We start from the raw sequence: 16,474 nt of genomic DNA, 5'->3' as shown, positions 1-16,474 counted from the left end.
TCAAAAGTGCTCGATACGTAGGTAGATCTAGTTAGTAATTTATCCTACACTGAATATTCGGCGTTTCATCCACTCTAGGATTCCTCACGCTTATGCGTTATAACAATAATGCGCTTAAGCCTGAGGAATCCTAGAGTGGATGAAACGCCGAATATTCAGTGTAGCTTAATCGCCATATATATTTTATAAATTACTATATATATATATATATATATATATATATATATATATATATATATATATATATATATATATATATATATATATATATATACCTAAACAGACGTGAGGAATTATAAGTGTTGCTTATAAACAAATTATTAAGACATAAATTAGAACATAAATGTAACTTATACTGTTAATTGAAGAATAACATTGAAGTGATAATGTTCAAACTAGCGAAAATATAAATACAGGAACAGTTGTAAAATCCAATAAATCCAGAATAGATGTTTTTCATAGAAAATTCAAGACTGAAAACTAAACGACAAATAAGTTGGCTTATTTCTTTTACATAACTCGACATTTAGGCAAGCGAAATTTTAAAATACATAAACTGAACCCCCGCACCCGCAAGTTTACTTTGGAAAATACCAGTATTTATGGAATGAAACTGAGAGTATCCTTTTAACATTATCATCTGAATTTATTAGTATATATTTAGTTTATGTCGTAACACTTATGTTGCAAGTAACATTTCCCCTGATGCATTAGAAATCCATAGATTATTTTTACATCTTTATCGAACATTAAATTCCGCCGGAATTATTTAAGTTAATATTGCCATTTATATGCATATATATGTATTTATATTCATATATATATATATATATATATATATATATATTTATATATATATATATTTATATATATATTCATATATCTGTATTTATATTCATATATATGTATTTATATGCATAAATATGTATTTATATTCATATATATATTCATATATATATGTATTTATATTCATATATATATGAATATATATACATATATATTCATATATATATGTATTTATATTCATATATATATATGTATTTATATTCATATATATGTATTTATATTCATATATATGTATTTATATTCATATATATGCATTTATGTGTATATATATATATTCATATATATGAATTCATATTCATATATATATGTATTTATATTAATATATATATATTCATGTATATGTATTTATATGCATATATATATATATGTATTTATATTAGTATATATATTCATATATGTATTTATTTATATGCATATATATGTATTTTTATTCATGTATATGTATTTATATTCAAATATATGTATTTATATTCATATATATGTATTCATGTACATATATATGTATTTATATTCGTATATATATATTCATATATATGTATTTATCTTAATATATATGTATTTATATGCATATATTTGTATTTTTATAATATATATAAATATATATGAATACATATATTTATATACATATATATATATATTTATATTCATATATATGCATGCACATTTACATATGCGTATATATTAATATATGTATGTGTGTATATATATTCATATGTGTATATATTAATATATATGTATATATTCATATATATATATATATTTATATATACATTCGTCCATATCTCTATGTTCATAAATATATTTATATATATATATATTCATGTGTAAGTATTTACATGTTTATACAAATATCTATTCATATACATATATTCATATATATATATATATTTATGTATATATAAGAATATATGCATTATATGTATGAATATATATATATATATATTCATATATATATATTTATAATCATAATATTTGTATATATACATACTCATATGTACATGTATATATATACACACATATATATATTCGTATATATATACATTGATATACAGGGTGGCCGAAAAGTCCCAGGACACTATACATGTATTTTTAATAAAACACAGTATTTTTTAATGAAACACACAGAAAAAAATACTTTTTACTTTTCGGCCAGTGTCCTGGGACCTTTCGGCCACCCTACATATATATATATATGTATTCATTCAGATATATTTTTATATATATTTATATGTATAATCGCCGGATATATAATAATATCTACAATCATATATATATATATATATATCTGTATATATATATAAAGTCATATACCTGCAAGTATATTCATACTTTTATATGTTTATATATATTATATATATATAAAAATATATTTATATATGTGCATTCATGGATATATATATATATATATATATATATCTCGGTATTTCATGTATATATACATATTTCATGTATATATACATATTCATATATATGCATATATATCCATACATATAGATATATATAGATGCATGCACATTTATATTTATATATGTTATCATATATATATATATATATAACTAGATATATTTATATATTTATGCATATTTAAATATATATGTATATCCATATATTTAATAACACACACACTAGCGTGCACGCACCCGCATATATATATATATATATATATATATATATATATATATATATATATATATAGTCTTCCACATATAGTTCTCTTTCGCTGTATCACAGTTCATCAGTGCGGCTAGGCATATCTATATACTTTTCTTTGTGCATTATCATTTCGTTATTGGAACCGGGTTAAACAGAAAAGATCCCAATCACCTAAGCAAAAGTTACTTACTTAGTGATACGCAATACTACTATTTTATGTACTAGCAGTAATATATCATAGGATTAGTGCATCTTTCGACACGTGCTTATTTTCTAGGATAATTTCAATCTTTTTACAGAGGGTGCAAGATCTTCAGCTAAGAGATTGCTTGAAATGTCTTCTTAGGTTTTAAACTGTTTCACTCTGATATGTTTATTAGAGAAGTAGTTGATGGGCAGAAACCATAAGCTCTTAGTTATTATGCTGGCGTTCCTTAAGGATCTATTCTGGGCTCATCTCTATTCCTGATCCTATTCAACGACCTCCCAAATCACAATCTTAGAACATCCGTAGACATGTATGCAGACGACATTTCCATCTATGGCAACACTCTAAAAACAGAAACTGGCCCATATCTCTCTTATTCCCTTTTCCTCTTATCTTTGGCTAGTAATACAGTGGGGGACAGCTTGCTGATTAATTTTAATGTATCTAAAACTATGACTCCTTCTTTTCATTATCAACGTTCTAACCATCATCTAACTTTTTTTTTAATGAAGGTTCTCGTCTTGTGGATGCTCTATGTTGTGATAAGCTTTCTGATCTGTAATCGAGTACTTACATCAAATCCGTTGCCAAATTCACTGGCAAACTGTTGGATCATTCTATTTTTATTAGGAAAAACGGGAATGTATTGTTTTACCAAAACCCCAAGTCTGAAAAGGCACTATAATGAAATTCCTGTTCCAGTGTTTAAAAATTTGCCCGAATTGGAATTGCCTGAATCTTAAAACGCCCAAGCCTCTGTTTTGTTTACTGACAGTAATAATGCTACCCTTTCAGATGTTGGTTTCCCTCCCTCTTCCTTACCACAACATTTTCACAAGAATTTAATTACATGGACTAGAGATCTCAACTTTTCTAAGGAATCTACTGAAGTTTTAGCTTTAAAACAAAGTAGAAAAAGCCACTTCAGCCTGAAACTATTACATATTTCTAACGCAATAGCCATATAAAATTCTTACCATATGGCAACGACGTTGCTGGCCTGCTGCGATAGTCCGTCTCGAACAGTATTATTCTCAAGATTGGGAACTTTTAATATACGACATAATCACGTTGACACACCGGTTCCTGTCAGATCACCGAAGTTAAGCAACGATGCGCCAAACCAGTACCAGATGGGTGACGGTTTGGGACTTCCAGGTGTTGTATGTGTTCTCCGTTTATCTTGCCATTGTTTCAAGTCGTCCTAGACCTCTTCTTGCCACTGGACTCAAGCAGTGTCGATTCAGGAGAGGTGTGGTTGAAGATTGCGCAACCCTTACCACATAATTACACGCGCAGCTGCTCCAACATTGGGTATCCTTTGTGTTTCAAGACTTAATGGAGGCATCGGTAACTTTTTATAAACAGTTACAAAAGAAGTCTAACATACGTTCTTTTTCACAATGGAAACTTATATAGCTCAATTCCTCTAGGCCACTCAGCGACCCTCAAAGGAAAATACGACGGAATTGTTCATCGCTACCAACTGTTTATTGTATATAATTATAATTATATAATAAAGTAATTTCTGAAGCACAACGTCCCACACGTTATAATGGTACAATTTCAGCTTTTATAGCCCTTGAACGGTCTGATTTATGAACTGATGAATAGGATGTCTTACTTCTAAAAACAATCCGCATATATATATATATATATATATATATATATATATATATATATATATATATACAAATATATATATACAAATATATATATATATACAAATATATATATATATATACAAATATATATATATATATAAATATATATATATATACAAATATATATATACATAAATATATATATATATGTAGAAGTACGAATATGATTGCAATAATAGAAAAATTTATATCAACCATGACATATTAATTTAAATTATTTTATACATGTCCTTTTATAGAATTGCAATTCTCTTTTCTGCAAGAGAATGCGCACGTATATTGAACTCCTAATCGATTATGGTAATGACTTTTAGTATTTTGAGCGCATAATACGTGCCAATAAGGAACAATAATCTCTTTAATGACAAAAGGACACTATTACAAGTGAGGCGTTTTTACAGCCCGTTTCGATAAAATAGATTAAAGATGCATGCGTTATATTAACTGAATGCTTTGAATACAAACGTTATAGCTTAGCGCTTATATATTTATCTACATTTCGGATTCATCTGCAATAATGAATAAAATGTAGATAAAATTCAACGATAAAAAGAAAGAGGAATACATGCGTAAAGTAGAGAAGGTTTACTATGTAAAAGTACTCATACACATTTATAGGTATTAGAAAAATCTATATATCTTTACTATTATAATAAAAGGAAAATTGTCTATCTGTGTTTTGGTGTGTGTTTGTGTGTGTTCTTTCTCTAATGACTCGGAAACGAAAAAGTGTGCTTAGAAAGGTTTGGCATCGGAAGGCTTCGATAAATATCCATAATCCATAATCGAAACAATACGATGAAAGCAGGAACAGAATATTAGTTAACACCTTACACTGCCTAACATCACAAGCGGATTTGAGAAGTTTATTACGACATAAGTCGAAAAATTTGTACTATAAATTCAACAGTAGCTACTTTGATAAGACAGGAGGATTTTCGAATGGTTATTTATGTGAAGAGCACAATTGAAACATGATACTTGACTTTTTACTCTAAAACCCAAATTCAAACCATTATCACCCACACGAAAAAAAAAAAACAAAAAAAATAAAACAGAAGACCAGGAATTCCAAAATCAACAGTTGTTTATTTAATAAGACAGGGGCGCATTCGAGATGAATGTTTCTGCTCGGAGAACAATTAAAGCCTAATACTTCAATTTTGTATTTTAAACTTAAAATCAACCTTTATGGTGTCCACATTATGTTTACGGCAGAGAAATATAGACTTCCATATATTGTTGACAAAGTCTCTACTAGAGGCATGTGAGGCTTCCTTCCGGCGCAGTGTGAGGGGTCTGCAATGAGAGTAGACACCCAATTGATTTGATTAGAAAGTACGCGATTACACCGATTTTGATTACGGTAAAAATATGTGACTCATCATTTCTCATCATTACATCCGGATAGCGTTGGGTATACCTGCTAGAATATATATATATATATATATATATATATATATATATATATATAATTTAATAATGTTTTTAGGGATACACAATTTAAATATATATAAATGGCTACGAGTTTTTGTGGAAACTTCTTATGCCAGGTTTTTAAATAAGGATACGAAATAAAGTGCTATATTAATATTTAAATATGTTCCTGACAAACGATGCGTCCAGGATAAATGTTTTCGCATGCTTCATTTCCTTTAAGAGAAATTTCTTTAAATAATGTTCTATTGTTAAGTGTTTTTTATTCAAGAAGTCTGAAGAAAGCTGGTTATGTGAAGATTTTCAAACGACATAATGCTTGAAATTGCCCAACCGATATTGAAACAATTGTAACTTACAATGAAATAAACTTTTTGTTGCTACCAATTCCTTTTTTGAAGTCTTGGTTTTGTTAATAGAGTATATATATATATATATATATATATATATATATATATATATATATATATATATATATATATATAACTACTTCATTTACTCACATAAAATTAATATACGAAAGTATAGATTTGTGCGTAAACTTTAAGTATTTACTTCAAAAGTGCTCAATACGTAGGTAGAGCTAGCTAGCAATTTATAAAATATATATGGCGATTAAGCTACACTGAATATACGGCGTTTCATCCCCTCTAGGATTCCGCATAAGCCTGAGGAATCCTAGAGTGGATGAAACGCCGAATATTCAGTGTAGCTTAATCGCCATATATATTTTATAAATTACTATATATATATATATATATATATATATATATATATATATATATATATATATCACTGCAAAAACAAATAATATGTGTATGGGAGAGAGAGAAAGATGAGAATTGTTTTGTAAAATTACTTACAACATATCATATTTGCAAGTGAAAAAGGAATTGTAAACGATTTGCATGTAAAAAATGAAATCGTAAAACGTGATTAACGGTCTGTATATGATGATGCATCTGTAATTACATAACTATATATATATATATATATATATATACATATGTGTGTATATAATATAATATAAAGACATCTATAAACATCTAGATATTTTCTATGTATTTATTGTTTAATAAATCACGAATTATTTTTACATACATATTTTTAGGACACATTTTTCGGATGTTTCCTCCGCCTTCTCAATTGTAAATGTGCGCACCCAAAGTGGTAATCGAAGGGGATATCATAATACAATTGGTGAGACAAAAAGTGTTTTTTATGTGTGACGCGTGAATACATATACCAGCACGTTTATAATTAAAGAGACCAATTACTGTCTGTGCTGTTTCATGAATTGTACTAAACACAAGTTGACAAACATATATTATATAGTGTATTATATATATTTATATATATATATATATATATATATATATATATATATATATGTGTGTGTGTGTATGTGTGTGTCCGTGTTTGTGAGCGTGCGTGTGTGTATGTGTGTTAGTGTATTTCTAATCTGAATAATATATATATATACACAGGTATATAAATACCACATATATAATAATTTTACATAAAGCAATACGCACATGTATGTATATATATATATATATATATATATATATATATATATATATATATATATGTATACATATATATATAGTATGTAATGAATATATTTATATATGGCAATTAAGACACACGGCGAATTCTTACGAGAATAAAACGCGAGATATTCTATATAGCTTTATATGCATCAATATTTTCATAATTTACTACCTAGCTTTACCTATGTATTGAGCACTCTTGAGGTAAATACTAAAAAAATTACGAATTAAATTATATTTTCGTATATTATCTTATGTGATTAAATGAAGTAATCATATAAATATATATATATATATATAATATAAAGCTGAATGTGTATGTGTGTGTGTGTGTGTGTGTGTGTGTGTCTGGTCACGAATAGGCTCCTATATGGTTGATTATCTTAAAAAAACTGATTACATATAATAATAGAAGATGTATCGAGACACAGAAATGGGTATCTTTGATCTAGCAGAACGGTGTTTCATTAACATTGTGGGGTTTGCGTTCGCGCCTGGTCCACAAAGTATGGAAAGAAAATATTAAAAAATTAAAAAAAAAAGCTTACAAGTGTTTTTGATATAGATGTACATAAGAATACTTTGATAAGTAAGTTGTAACTTACATAACATAAGAATACTTTGATAAGTAATTTGTAACATAAATGGGGATGGTATAATAAAATTGTGTGGTCTGCGTTCGCGCCTGGCCTCCATAGAATAGAAATAGGCACAAACTTTAATAAAGATTTTTTTCATATCTATCTTCGTAAGTATACTTTGATAATTATGTCTTAGGTTGAAGAAATATGGTATAATAAAATTATGGGGTGTTCGTTCGCGCCTGACCTCCATAGAATGGAAATATGCCAAAAAGTTTAACAAGGTTTTTAATGTAAATCCACAGAATATTGTGATAATTGTTTCAGTGTGAACAGGCATGGTGTAATAAATTATGGTGTTTATCTATTTTATTTTTACTTCCATCATATTTGGTTTTGATACCCCAAAATCAACCTAAATTTACAATTCTTCCTTTTCATAACCAATCATCCTTTCATAAATGAGAGTCCATTTTCTGTAGGCGGTTTTTTTAACCCAGTCAATGACGGGTACTTTTGCTAGTCTACATATATATATATGTATATATATATATATATATATATATATATATATATATATATATATATATATATAGCAAAAGTTCCCGTCATTATATATATATATATATATATATTATATATATATATATTATATATATATATATGTATTTATACAACCTGAATAATATATATATGTATGTATATATAAATATATAAATATATATATATATAATTATATTTAAAGGAGGTTAGAACAATAGTCTAAAGAGCTGAGTGTATTTTAATGTAACAGTGAAATTTCTAGTTTAATTAAAGTACAGGAAAGAAAAAGTGCTCGTTGTAATTTAGATATATAATAAGCTCGATAGTTAAATGTCCTAGAGCTAATTCAATATTAAGTAATGTGATTGATAATTTAAAATTTAAAAATCAAATTATAATTAAATTAAAAATCCGTTTCATAAGAAGGAACAACAACAAAATCAATTATCTGTACGATCGTTTCGGAAAACAATGCTTTTTATTGTGGTATACATCAAGTTACGTACAATAATTACATATAGTTTTTTAATAAGCAAGGTCTCCTCGTCAGAAAATTTTGAAGGGTTTTTATTGAATTTAAAAGATACCATAAATAAACCTAGCATTAAAAGTGAGGCAGATGAATCTGAAAAAATTGAAATAAAAGGTCTGGATTTAGAATTTATAAGAAAATTAATATGGGTTAGAGATAGAAATAAATAGAGAAAAATATAGATTTGAATTTACATTATAAGTTTGGTTTAAAAATATATAGATATTTACCTTTTAATTTTTCGATTTTAGAAATCAGGAACTATGGTTAAAATACTCATTTAGATGTTTGCTATAGCTTTTTATCTTATTGAATGATGAATTTTAAAAGGGGGTGGGACGCCCGTGCAATAAATTATTTGCGTTAGCGTATTTTTGATTTAAAGACGCTACGGTTTATATTTAGAATGTTGCTTGTGCAATTACATGTTGTAAGGGGAGATAATTGTCATGTTTTCTTTACTTTATTTATTTGAAGGGTGTAAAGGAGATAATTAGTCTAACTTTATTTATTAAAAAAAATCTAATCTATTTTTACTAATAAGTAATTTTTAATGATTTAAGGTGGTTTATATTTATTAAATTTAAACCAACGTTTATGACTGCATGTAAATATAAGCTCCTGTCTTGAATTTAATAGTGTGGTTGTTTTTTTTATATATTCATATTTAAAAATTTTTAGGGTCTCTTTTGTACATAGTGCACAAAATTTATCTCCTGGTTTATATGATTTGCAAGTCTCAATTAATCGCCATTTTAAGTTGAAAGAAATATTGCTGTTTTTTAGTTGCCAAATATAGTTGGATAGAGTAGTTTGGTTTGACAGAGAGTTATTTTTAAAATAATGTTTGTGCGTTGAAATTCTATGTTTTATTAGGCCTCTTGCTTATTGTGATTATTTTCCGTTAGGTCTGTAGTTGGATTATTATATGGTGGGTTGATTAGTAATTGATCGGTAGATTGGTTTAAGTTGGTGTTATTATTTAATCTGGTAGTTGAGTTATGGCTGTACATAGGTTCATGTAGATTTGGAGTTTTTGATACTGTGCAGCTATAGATAACATTTTTAATTTTACATGAGCCTTGTAGGGGACATTTATTTTTTCTTCTACAGTTACAGTCCGATGTATTTTGTATAGTTGTATTTTGTAGTTTATTAATTTTCTTATTATTAGAGCTAATTATTTTCTGATGAAGGGTAGGCATAGTAGAGTAAGAGACTTTAATTGTGTTCTTATTGAAAATTTTATTATATCTATGGGGGGCTTTAAAGTTCTTATCTAATATTTTAAAAAATTCTCTGGCTATGTTTGTCTCTAGGTTTTTGGAATATGGGGGGGTTGAACAATAAGATCTCCTTATATCTATTCTTACGTTTACGGGTTTTGGTTTGCTGTTTATTTGTATTATTATCTAATATTTGTGGTTTGGTTTTATCTTTTTTTGTCTTTTGGTTATTTTTCTTTACTCGCATACGGGAATACATTGCCATATTATATGTTATTACGCTCTTAATTGGTTTATTTTCAATGCAGTTTATGTTTCTATCATTTTTATTTATGAATTTAATTTGTGAATTATATCCAGAGTTTTTAAGGGCCTCATTATAATATTTTTCATTTTTGGTAAATATGGATTTAGTAGAAGACAGTCTAGAAATTCTTAAAGCGATATTGGGAACTATTGATTTTAATATTGATTTAGGGTGGTTTGATTGATTGTGGACATATAGTAGTGATTGGTTAGGTTTATGATAGGGTTCAAAGGTAGAATTCTCAAGATTTAAGGTTATGTCTAAGAAATTAACACTTTTTTTTATTAGGGTCGATTTTTATACTATGTCCATAATTTTTAAATAATTTATGTAGAGCTTTAATTACTTTTTCATAATTTTTATTAGTAGAGTTAGTTACGAAATGTGCATCATCTCTATATAGTCCTTCTTCAAGATTGAACTGTTTATGGAGTATACAATGTATTTCATTTAAAAGGAAAAGACCAACTAGATCAGTGACCTGAGTCGAATCTGTCGATCCCATTAAAATGTTGAAGTGGTTAGGGGTATTTTTCCTGGTCCAATATTTATTATCAAATGTTATTTAAATTATTTAATAATATATATAATTATATATATATATATATACACAAAACTATAGATTCATATTTAATATAATATATATATATATAAGTACAATTACACATACATAAACTTACGCATACAGAGCGGAAGCAAGGCATAGACGGATAGATAACTGATAAACAATTTGAACTTATACCTGAGAGAAAAACGGTCTCTTATGTGTCCATTATCCATTAATATGTGAATGCTTTCAATAAATGTGTGTGTGTTTTTTTAAAATCTCCTCCGTGTTCTAGTTTTATAATTATATTTTATTCAATTTCTAAGTTAATTATCAACTGAGCTATAACCCCCTCCTATGTCTGTAAAATATTCCAAGGTAAAAGCACAGCAAAGAATACTCTCATATTTTCTCTTTCTGTTCTCTGGCCCTGTCGGAGGGGCAGTAGAATACGCTGACTGCCCCCCCCCTTCAGAGGGTAAAAGTCCCTCAATGGGGGTCCTTGATATGACCTTAAACTATATCCAGTGGTGAGATCCCAGCTTGTGGGCTTTGGGGAGTGTGGAGCCACCCTTTAATTACCATTGCTCCCAGGTCCACTCTGACCCGGAGTGGTAGTACCTGTTAGGGTCCCAACTATGGATTAAATAGAAAATGACGTGAAAACAACAAATATATTCAATTAAAAGAAATTTTTCTTCAAAATCTTTGGATTCGGCATTAAATAACCCGAAAAGGGTTGATATGCCGTAAAACAAAAACCAACCAACTTTCTGTTCTCTCTCTTCCTCTCTTATATATCTTATCTTTATTCACATAAAACAAAACAAGTATACTTCCTAGAAGATCCAATTCATAGAGCAAGGTGCCATTAATAACCGACTCTATAACTATTGGAGATTTTGTGCCATCCTCTTAAATAATCAATTACTCTTAATTAATACTTTATTCATCCAACCAATGGTTTCCACTTCTCCCATTGGGGCAATCATCGTACAATATTCTCGCTGTCCCAGAAGATTTACTAAGTGATGACACGTTAGTAAAAATAATAAAAAACGAAAGCAAATATAATACTATTATTAGTCATATTAGCAGTAATTAATTAAAAAGAGAAACGCATAGCACTTCTGATTATCGCCATGAAACATGAAGTTGCGGTAATATTTTATTGCAATTTCATGGTTTTAGCAATAATCAAACACATTTCTAATTATCGTTTACACTATGAAACTGCGTAAAATTTTTATGAGTAATTTTATGCTTTTCACGACGTTATGGATGATGAGAAATATCATGAATTATTATTTAGATCAATTAATGCTGATCGCAGTTTTTACCATGCGGTCTTTCGTTTGATTCTAAGTCGTCATCTATTGTTTATATATATATATATATATATACATATACATATATATATATATATATATATATATACACATATATATATATATATATATTACATATTTTGGTGAGTTTCGTTTCCTATGGGCTCGAAAACAACTTCGCCTATATTTATAAAATTTTAATGGAAGGTAGCTTATGTGGCTTGCAGTGTACTTAAATATGTATCGCTAATCGGTAAGTGTTATGATCCGATGAAAGAAGGAACAGACGATTTTGACCAAATTTAACATCTTGCAGGGCTTACGATCACCAGTGCGTTTAAGAAATATTATTACCACATAAGCTGAAAAGCTAGGCATAAAAACATCAACAGTATGTTCGTGATATTACAGGCGTGCGTTCGAAGGTAACGTCTTTTTTAAAGCACTACTGCAACCATGATATTTGAACTTTTTAATTTTAACTTAAATTCAAGCGATTATCACCCCGATGTAGTAAAGCCAGACATTCATAGTAAGTTCTTTGATATGACAGAGGCAGGTTCGAAATGAATATTTCTGTTTAGAGCATGATTGAAATATGGTACTTGACTTTAGAATTTGAAGCTTTAATTCAAGCCATGATATATACAAATACTTTTATAAAATATTTAGTGGGTTCTATACAGTGCAGTATAGACTACAGTGTACTGCAGAATAAATCATTGTGGGTTGGTATGTAAAGTTTCCTCCCGGTTCACCGCGATATATTCCCAACCAGTGAGGGATGTCATCGATTTCTATGACAATAAAAATGAAATGAAACATTTCTGAGCATCATTCAATCCAGGGCAACGTCGGGTCGCTAGTGTATATATACACACATATATATTCTTTTTTCCAATTTTTCTGGATATCTTTCCATTCGCTGAGCAATCTTTTTTCATTTTTGCTGGCGTTGGTATAGAATGGCGCCCAACGGTTTGTTCAGCCATACTTATTTCAAGCACTTTCTAGCGGTGCATTCGATTATCATCAAGAGCGAGTATTTGTGTTATCGTTTTATTTTATTTTCCCTTTTAGACTTGGCGTATTTATAGTTTTTTTTATTAGTTACTAGCAGTTCCGCCTGGTTTGATAGCACTGTTCAGAACTTTATGTGAATATGTATATATTAAAATTATGAATATGTACGGTAATGTCTTTCTATATAATAGTCTTCCTTAACAACCATAGAGAAAAGTTGGTAGAGACCGTAGACGTCAAATTAAAAAAAAAAACTTTGACCCAAATTCTGACTCGTTTAACATTTATTGTTTTGGGCTCAAGTTAAATTAATATGTTTTACCCACATCTAAGTAACCTACATCTACAATTTCAAGTGTCGGAGGAGTTGGTAGAGTCTGCAAAGGTCAAATATGTCATCCTCTTGCCCGTTAAATCTTTTCCCCCAAACTTATGAAAAAAGTGTGCTGCATGTCTGCATACACTTTATACCAAATTGGCTTAATACTTTACCAAAGACCGCAAAGGTCAAATCTTTTGACTTTTGACCTCTTGGAAGCCAAATTAAAAGCTTGCCCTACTTCTAATACCTTTTAGGTAAAATTCCAAATGTTTAGACTTGGCTTAGTTATTTGGTTGACACCGAAAAGATCAAATTATGTTTAACTTTGACCTCAATTTTGACCACTTAATCATTACTCTTTTGGGCTCAAATCTTATTATAACGTTAGATACATGTCCAATAAACCTATTTATAAAATTTCACGTCTTTAGTCGGAGGAGTTTAGTAGAGTTCTCCAAGGTCAAATCGTTGAACTTTTACCCCTCAACAACAAAATTTCTTGCCGAAAACCGATAAAAACAATTTTCCAAATCTCAATACCCCTATGTCAAATGTCGAGTTATTTGGTAAGCAAATTTACACAGACAGACAGATAGACACACACACACACACACACACACACACACACATAATTTTCACTTTTGTAGATGTATAGATAAAGGTAAGTGCAGGAAAGTTCCGGGGAATACTGTTTATTTTTTATTTCGATTTTTTTATTTTATAGTTTATTTATTTAGTTTCTGTTAGTTATTAAATGCTGTTAGTATATTTGTCCCGGTGATAAATGAGATTCGAATATTGCCGTTTTTATAGAATGAGGTGCCCAGACCTTGTTGTTCAGCTATATTCTTCACAAGCGCTTTCTATTTGTGCACACGACGACTAAAATTACTAGAAGCTATACTTATAAAAAAAACTACGACCGCGATTACGGAGTTGTTTTCTTGGCAACTCGACCCGCGTAACTCGTAGGAGAAATTCTGATAGTTCCATTCTGCGCCTGTATGGTGGGTGAAACAGCACTGTCTAGCTGAACATTGTCACACATTCTAAAGTCTTGAAAATAGTGGTGATCTTAGTTTTTCTCTAACTTTATTCCGTACATCTGGACCTTCAGCTTTGGCAACGTTTTAAGTGTCAGAGCTGTTATTCAACAATGGCTCCCAAAAACCCAGTATGCTGACGCACTTCCGTCCACACAAGATGGTGCACATATATTTGCGTAGGCACATCTAATTCCTTAACTTATTGAGAAGATGCTACAATTTTAGCGACTGCCTGCTAGATGCTAGTTCGTAGTGGTGACATCACATTTTGTCAACAGAGATAATTTAGTCCAAGAATTTGTCACATTAAGCTTTTTACTGAATCAGCAAGTCTTACAAGACTGTTATTGGGTGTTATGGCTATACATAGACATGTGGACCGCGCTTTAAACTGCTCTGATCTCCTTGAACTCGACAAAACCTTCTTTTAACTCTGCTGAAATAAAATGAATCGGTTTGGTAAATGTTTACCAGGTGCTAGTGGATATATATATATATATATATATATATATATATATATATATATATATATATATATACTAGCAAAAGTACCCGTCGTTGACTGGGTTCAAAAACAGCCTACAGAAAATGTACTCTGATTCATGAAAGTATGATAGGTTATGAAAAAGAAGGTTTGTAAAGAGATAGCTTCGAATTTGGGAGGATCAAAACCAAGCAATATATGATGAAAGTAAAAGTATAATAGATAACACCCATAATTTATTATACCATACCTGTTCACACTGAAACACTTATCACAATATTCTGTTGATCTATATTAAAACACCTTGTTAAACTTTGGTACATATTTCCATTCTATGGGGGTCAGGCGGGAACGAACACCCCATAATTTCATTATATCATATTTCTTCAAACTGAAACATAATTATTAAAGTATATTTACGCATATAGATACGAAAAGTCTTTATTAAAGTTTGTGCCTATTTCCATTCTACGGAGGCCAGACGCGAAGGCAGACCCCGCAATTTTATTATACCATCCCTATTTAAGTTAAACCATACTTATCAAAGTATATGAAAAAACACTTGTAAACGTTTGTTTTTTCATTTTTCATTTTTTTTATTTCCATACTTTGTGGACCAGGCGCGAACGCAGACCCCACAATTTTTATGAAGCACCGTTCTGCCAGATCAAACATACCCATTTCTGTGTCTCGATACATCTTTTATCATTATATGTAATCAGTTTTTTAAAATAGTCAACCATATAGGAGCCTATTCGTGACCAGACACACACACACGTACACATTTAGCTTTATATATATATATATATATATATATATATATATATATATATATATATATATATATAGTACTGTTTCGTTGTATTACAACGCATGAGTGCAGCTATCTATGACAAGAAACGTCCTAAAATTAGAATCGATTGCTTATTTAGATGACAATTCGCAATAAACTCCAAGTAATTAGTATCATAATCAAACGCAAAATGCAATTTTTAAGTGAATGTTTCCTTTTGAAATCGTTAGATTATGGCATTCTTCTTCAAATAAAATGTATTTATGTTTTCATCAATGAAATGTTTGAAATTGTACTGAATAACAGTCGTTTTTTGACAATTTCAACATATCATTTCTTTAATAACGCTAATAATTTTTCCATTATTCTGTAATAAATATC

The sequence above is a fragment of the Euprymna scolopes genome, chromosome 4, assembly GCF_053919585.1.
Source record: "Euprymna scolopes isolate OS-2025 chromosome 4, ASM5391958v1, whole genome shotgun sequence".
NCBI classification, from domain to species: Eukaryota; Metazoa; Mollusca; class Cephalopoda; order Sepiida; family Sepiolidae; genus Euprymna; species Euprymna scolopes.
The sequence above is the reverse complement of the archived record's forward strand: the minus strand, read 5'-3'. Positions refer to the sequence as shown.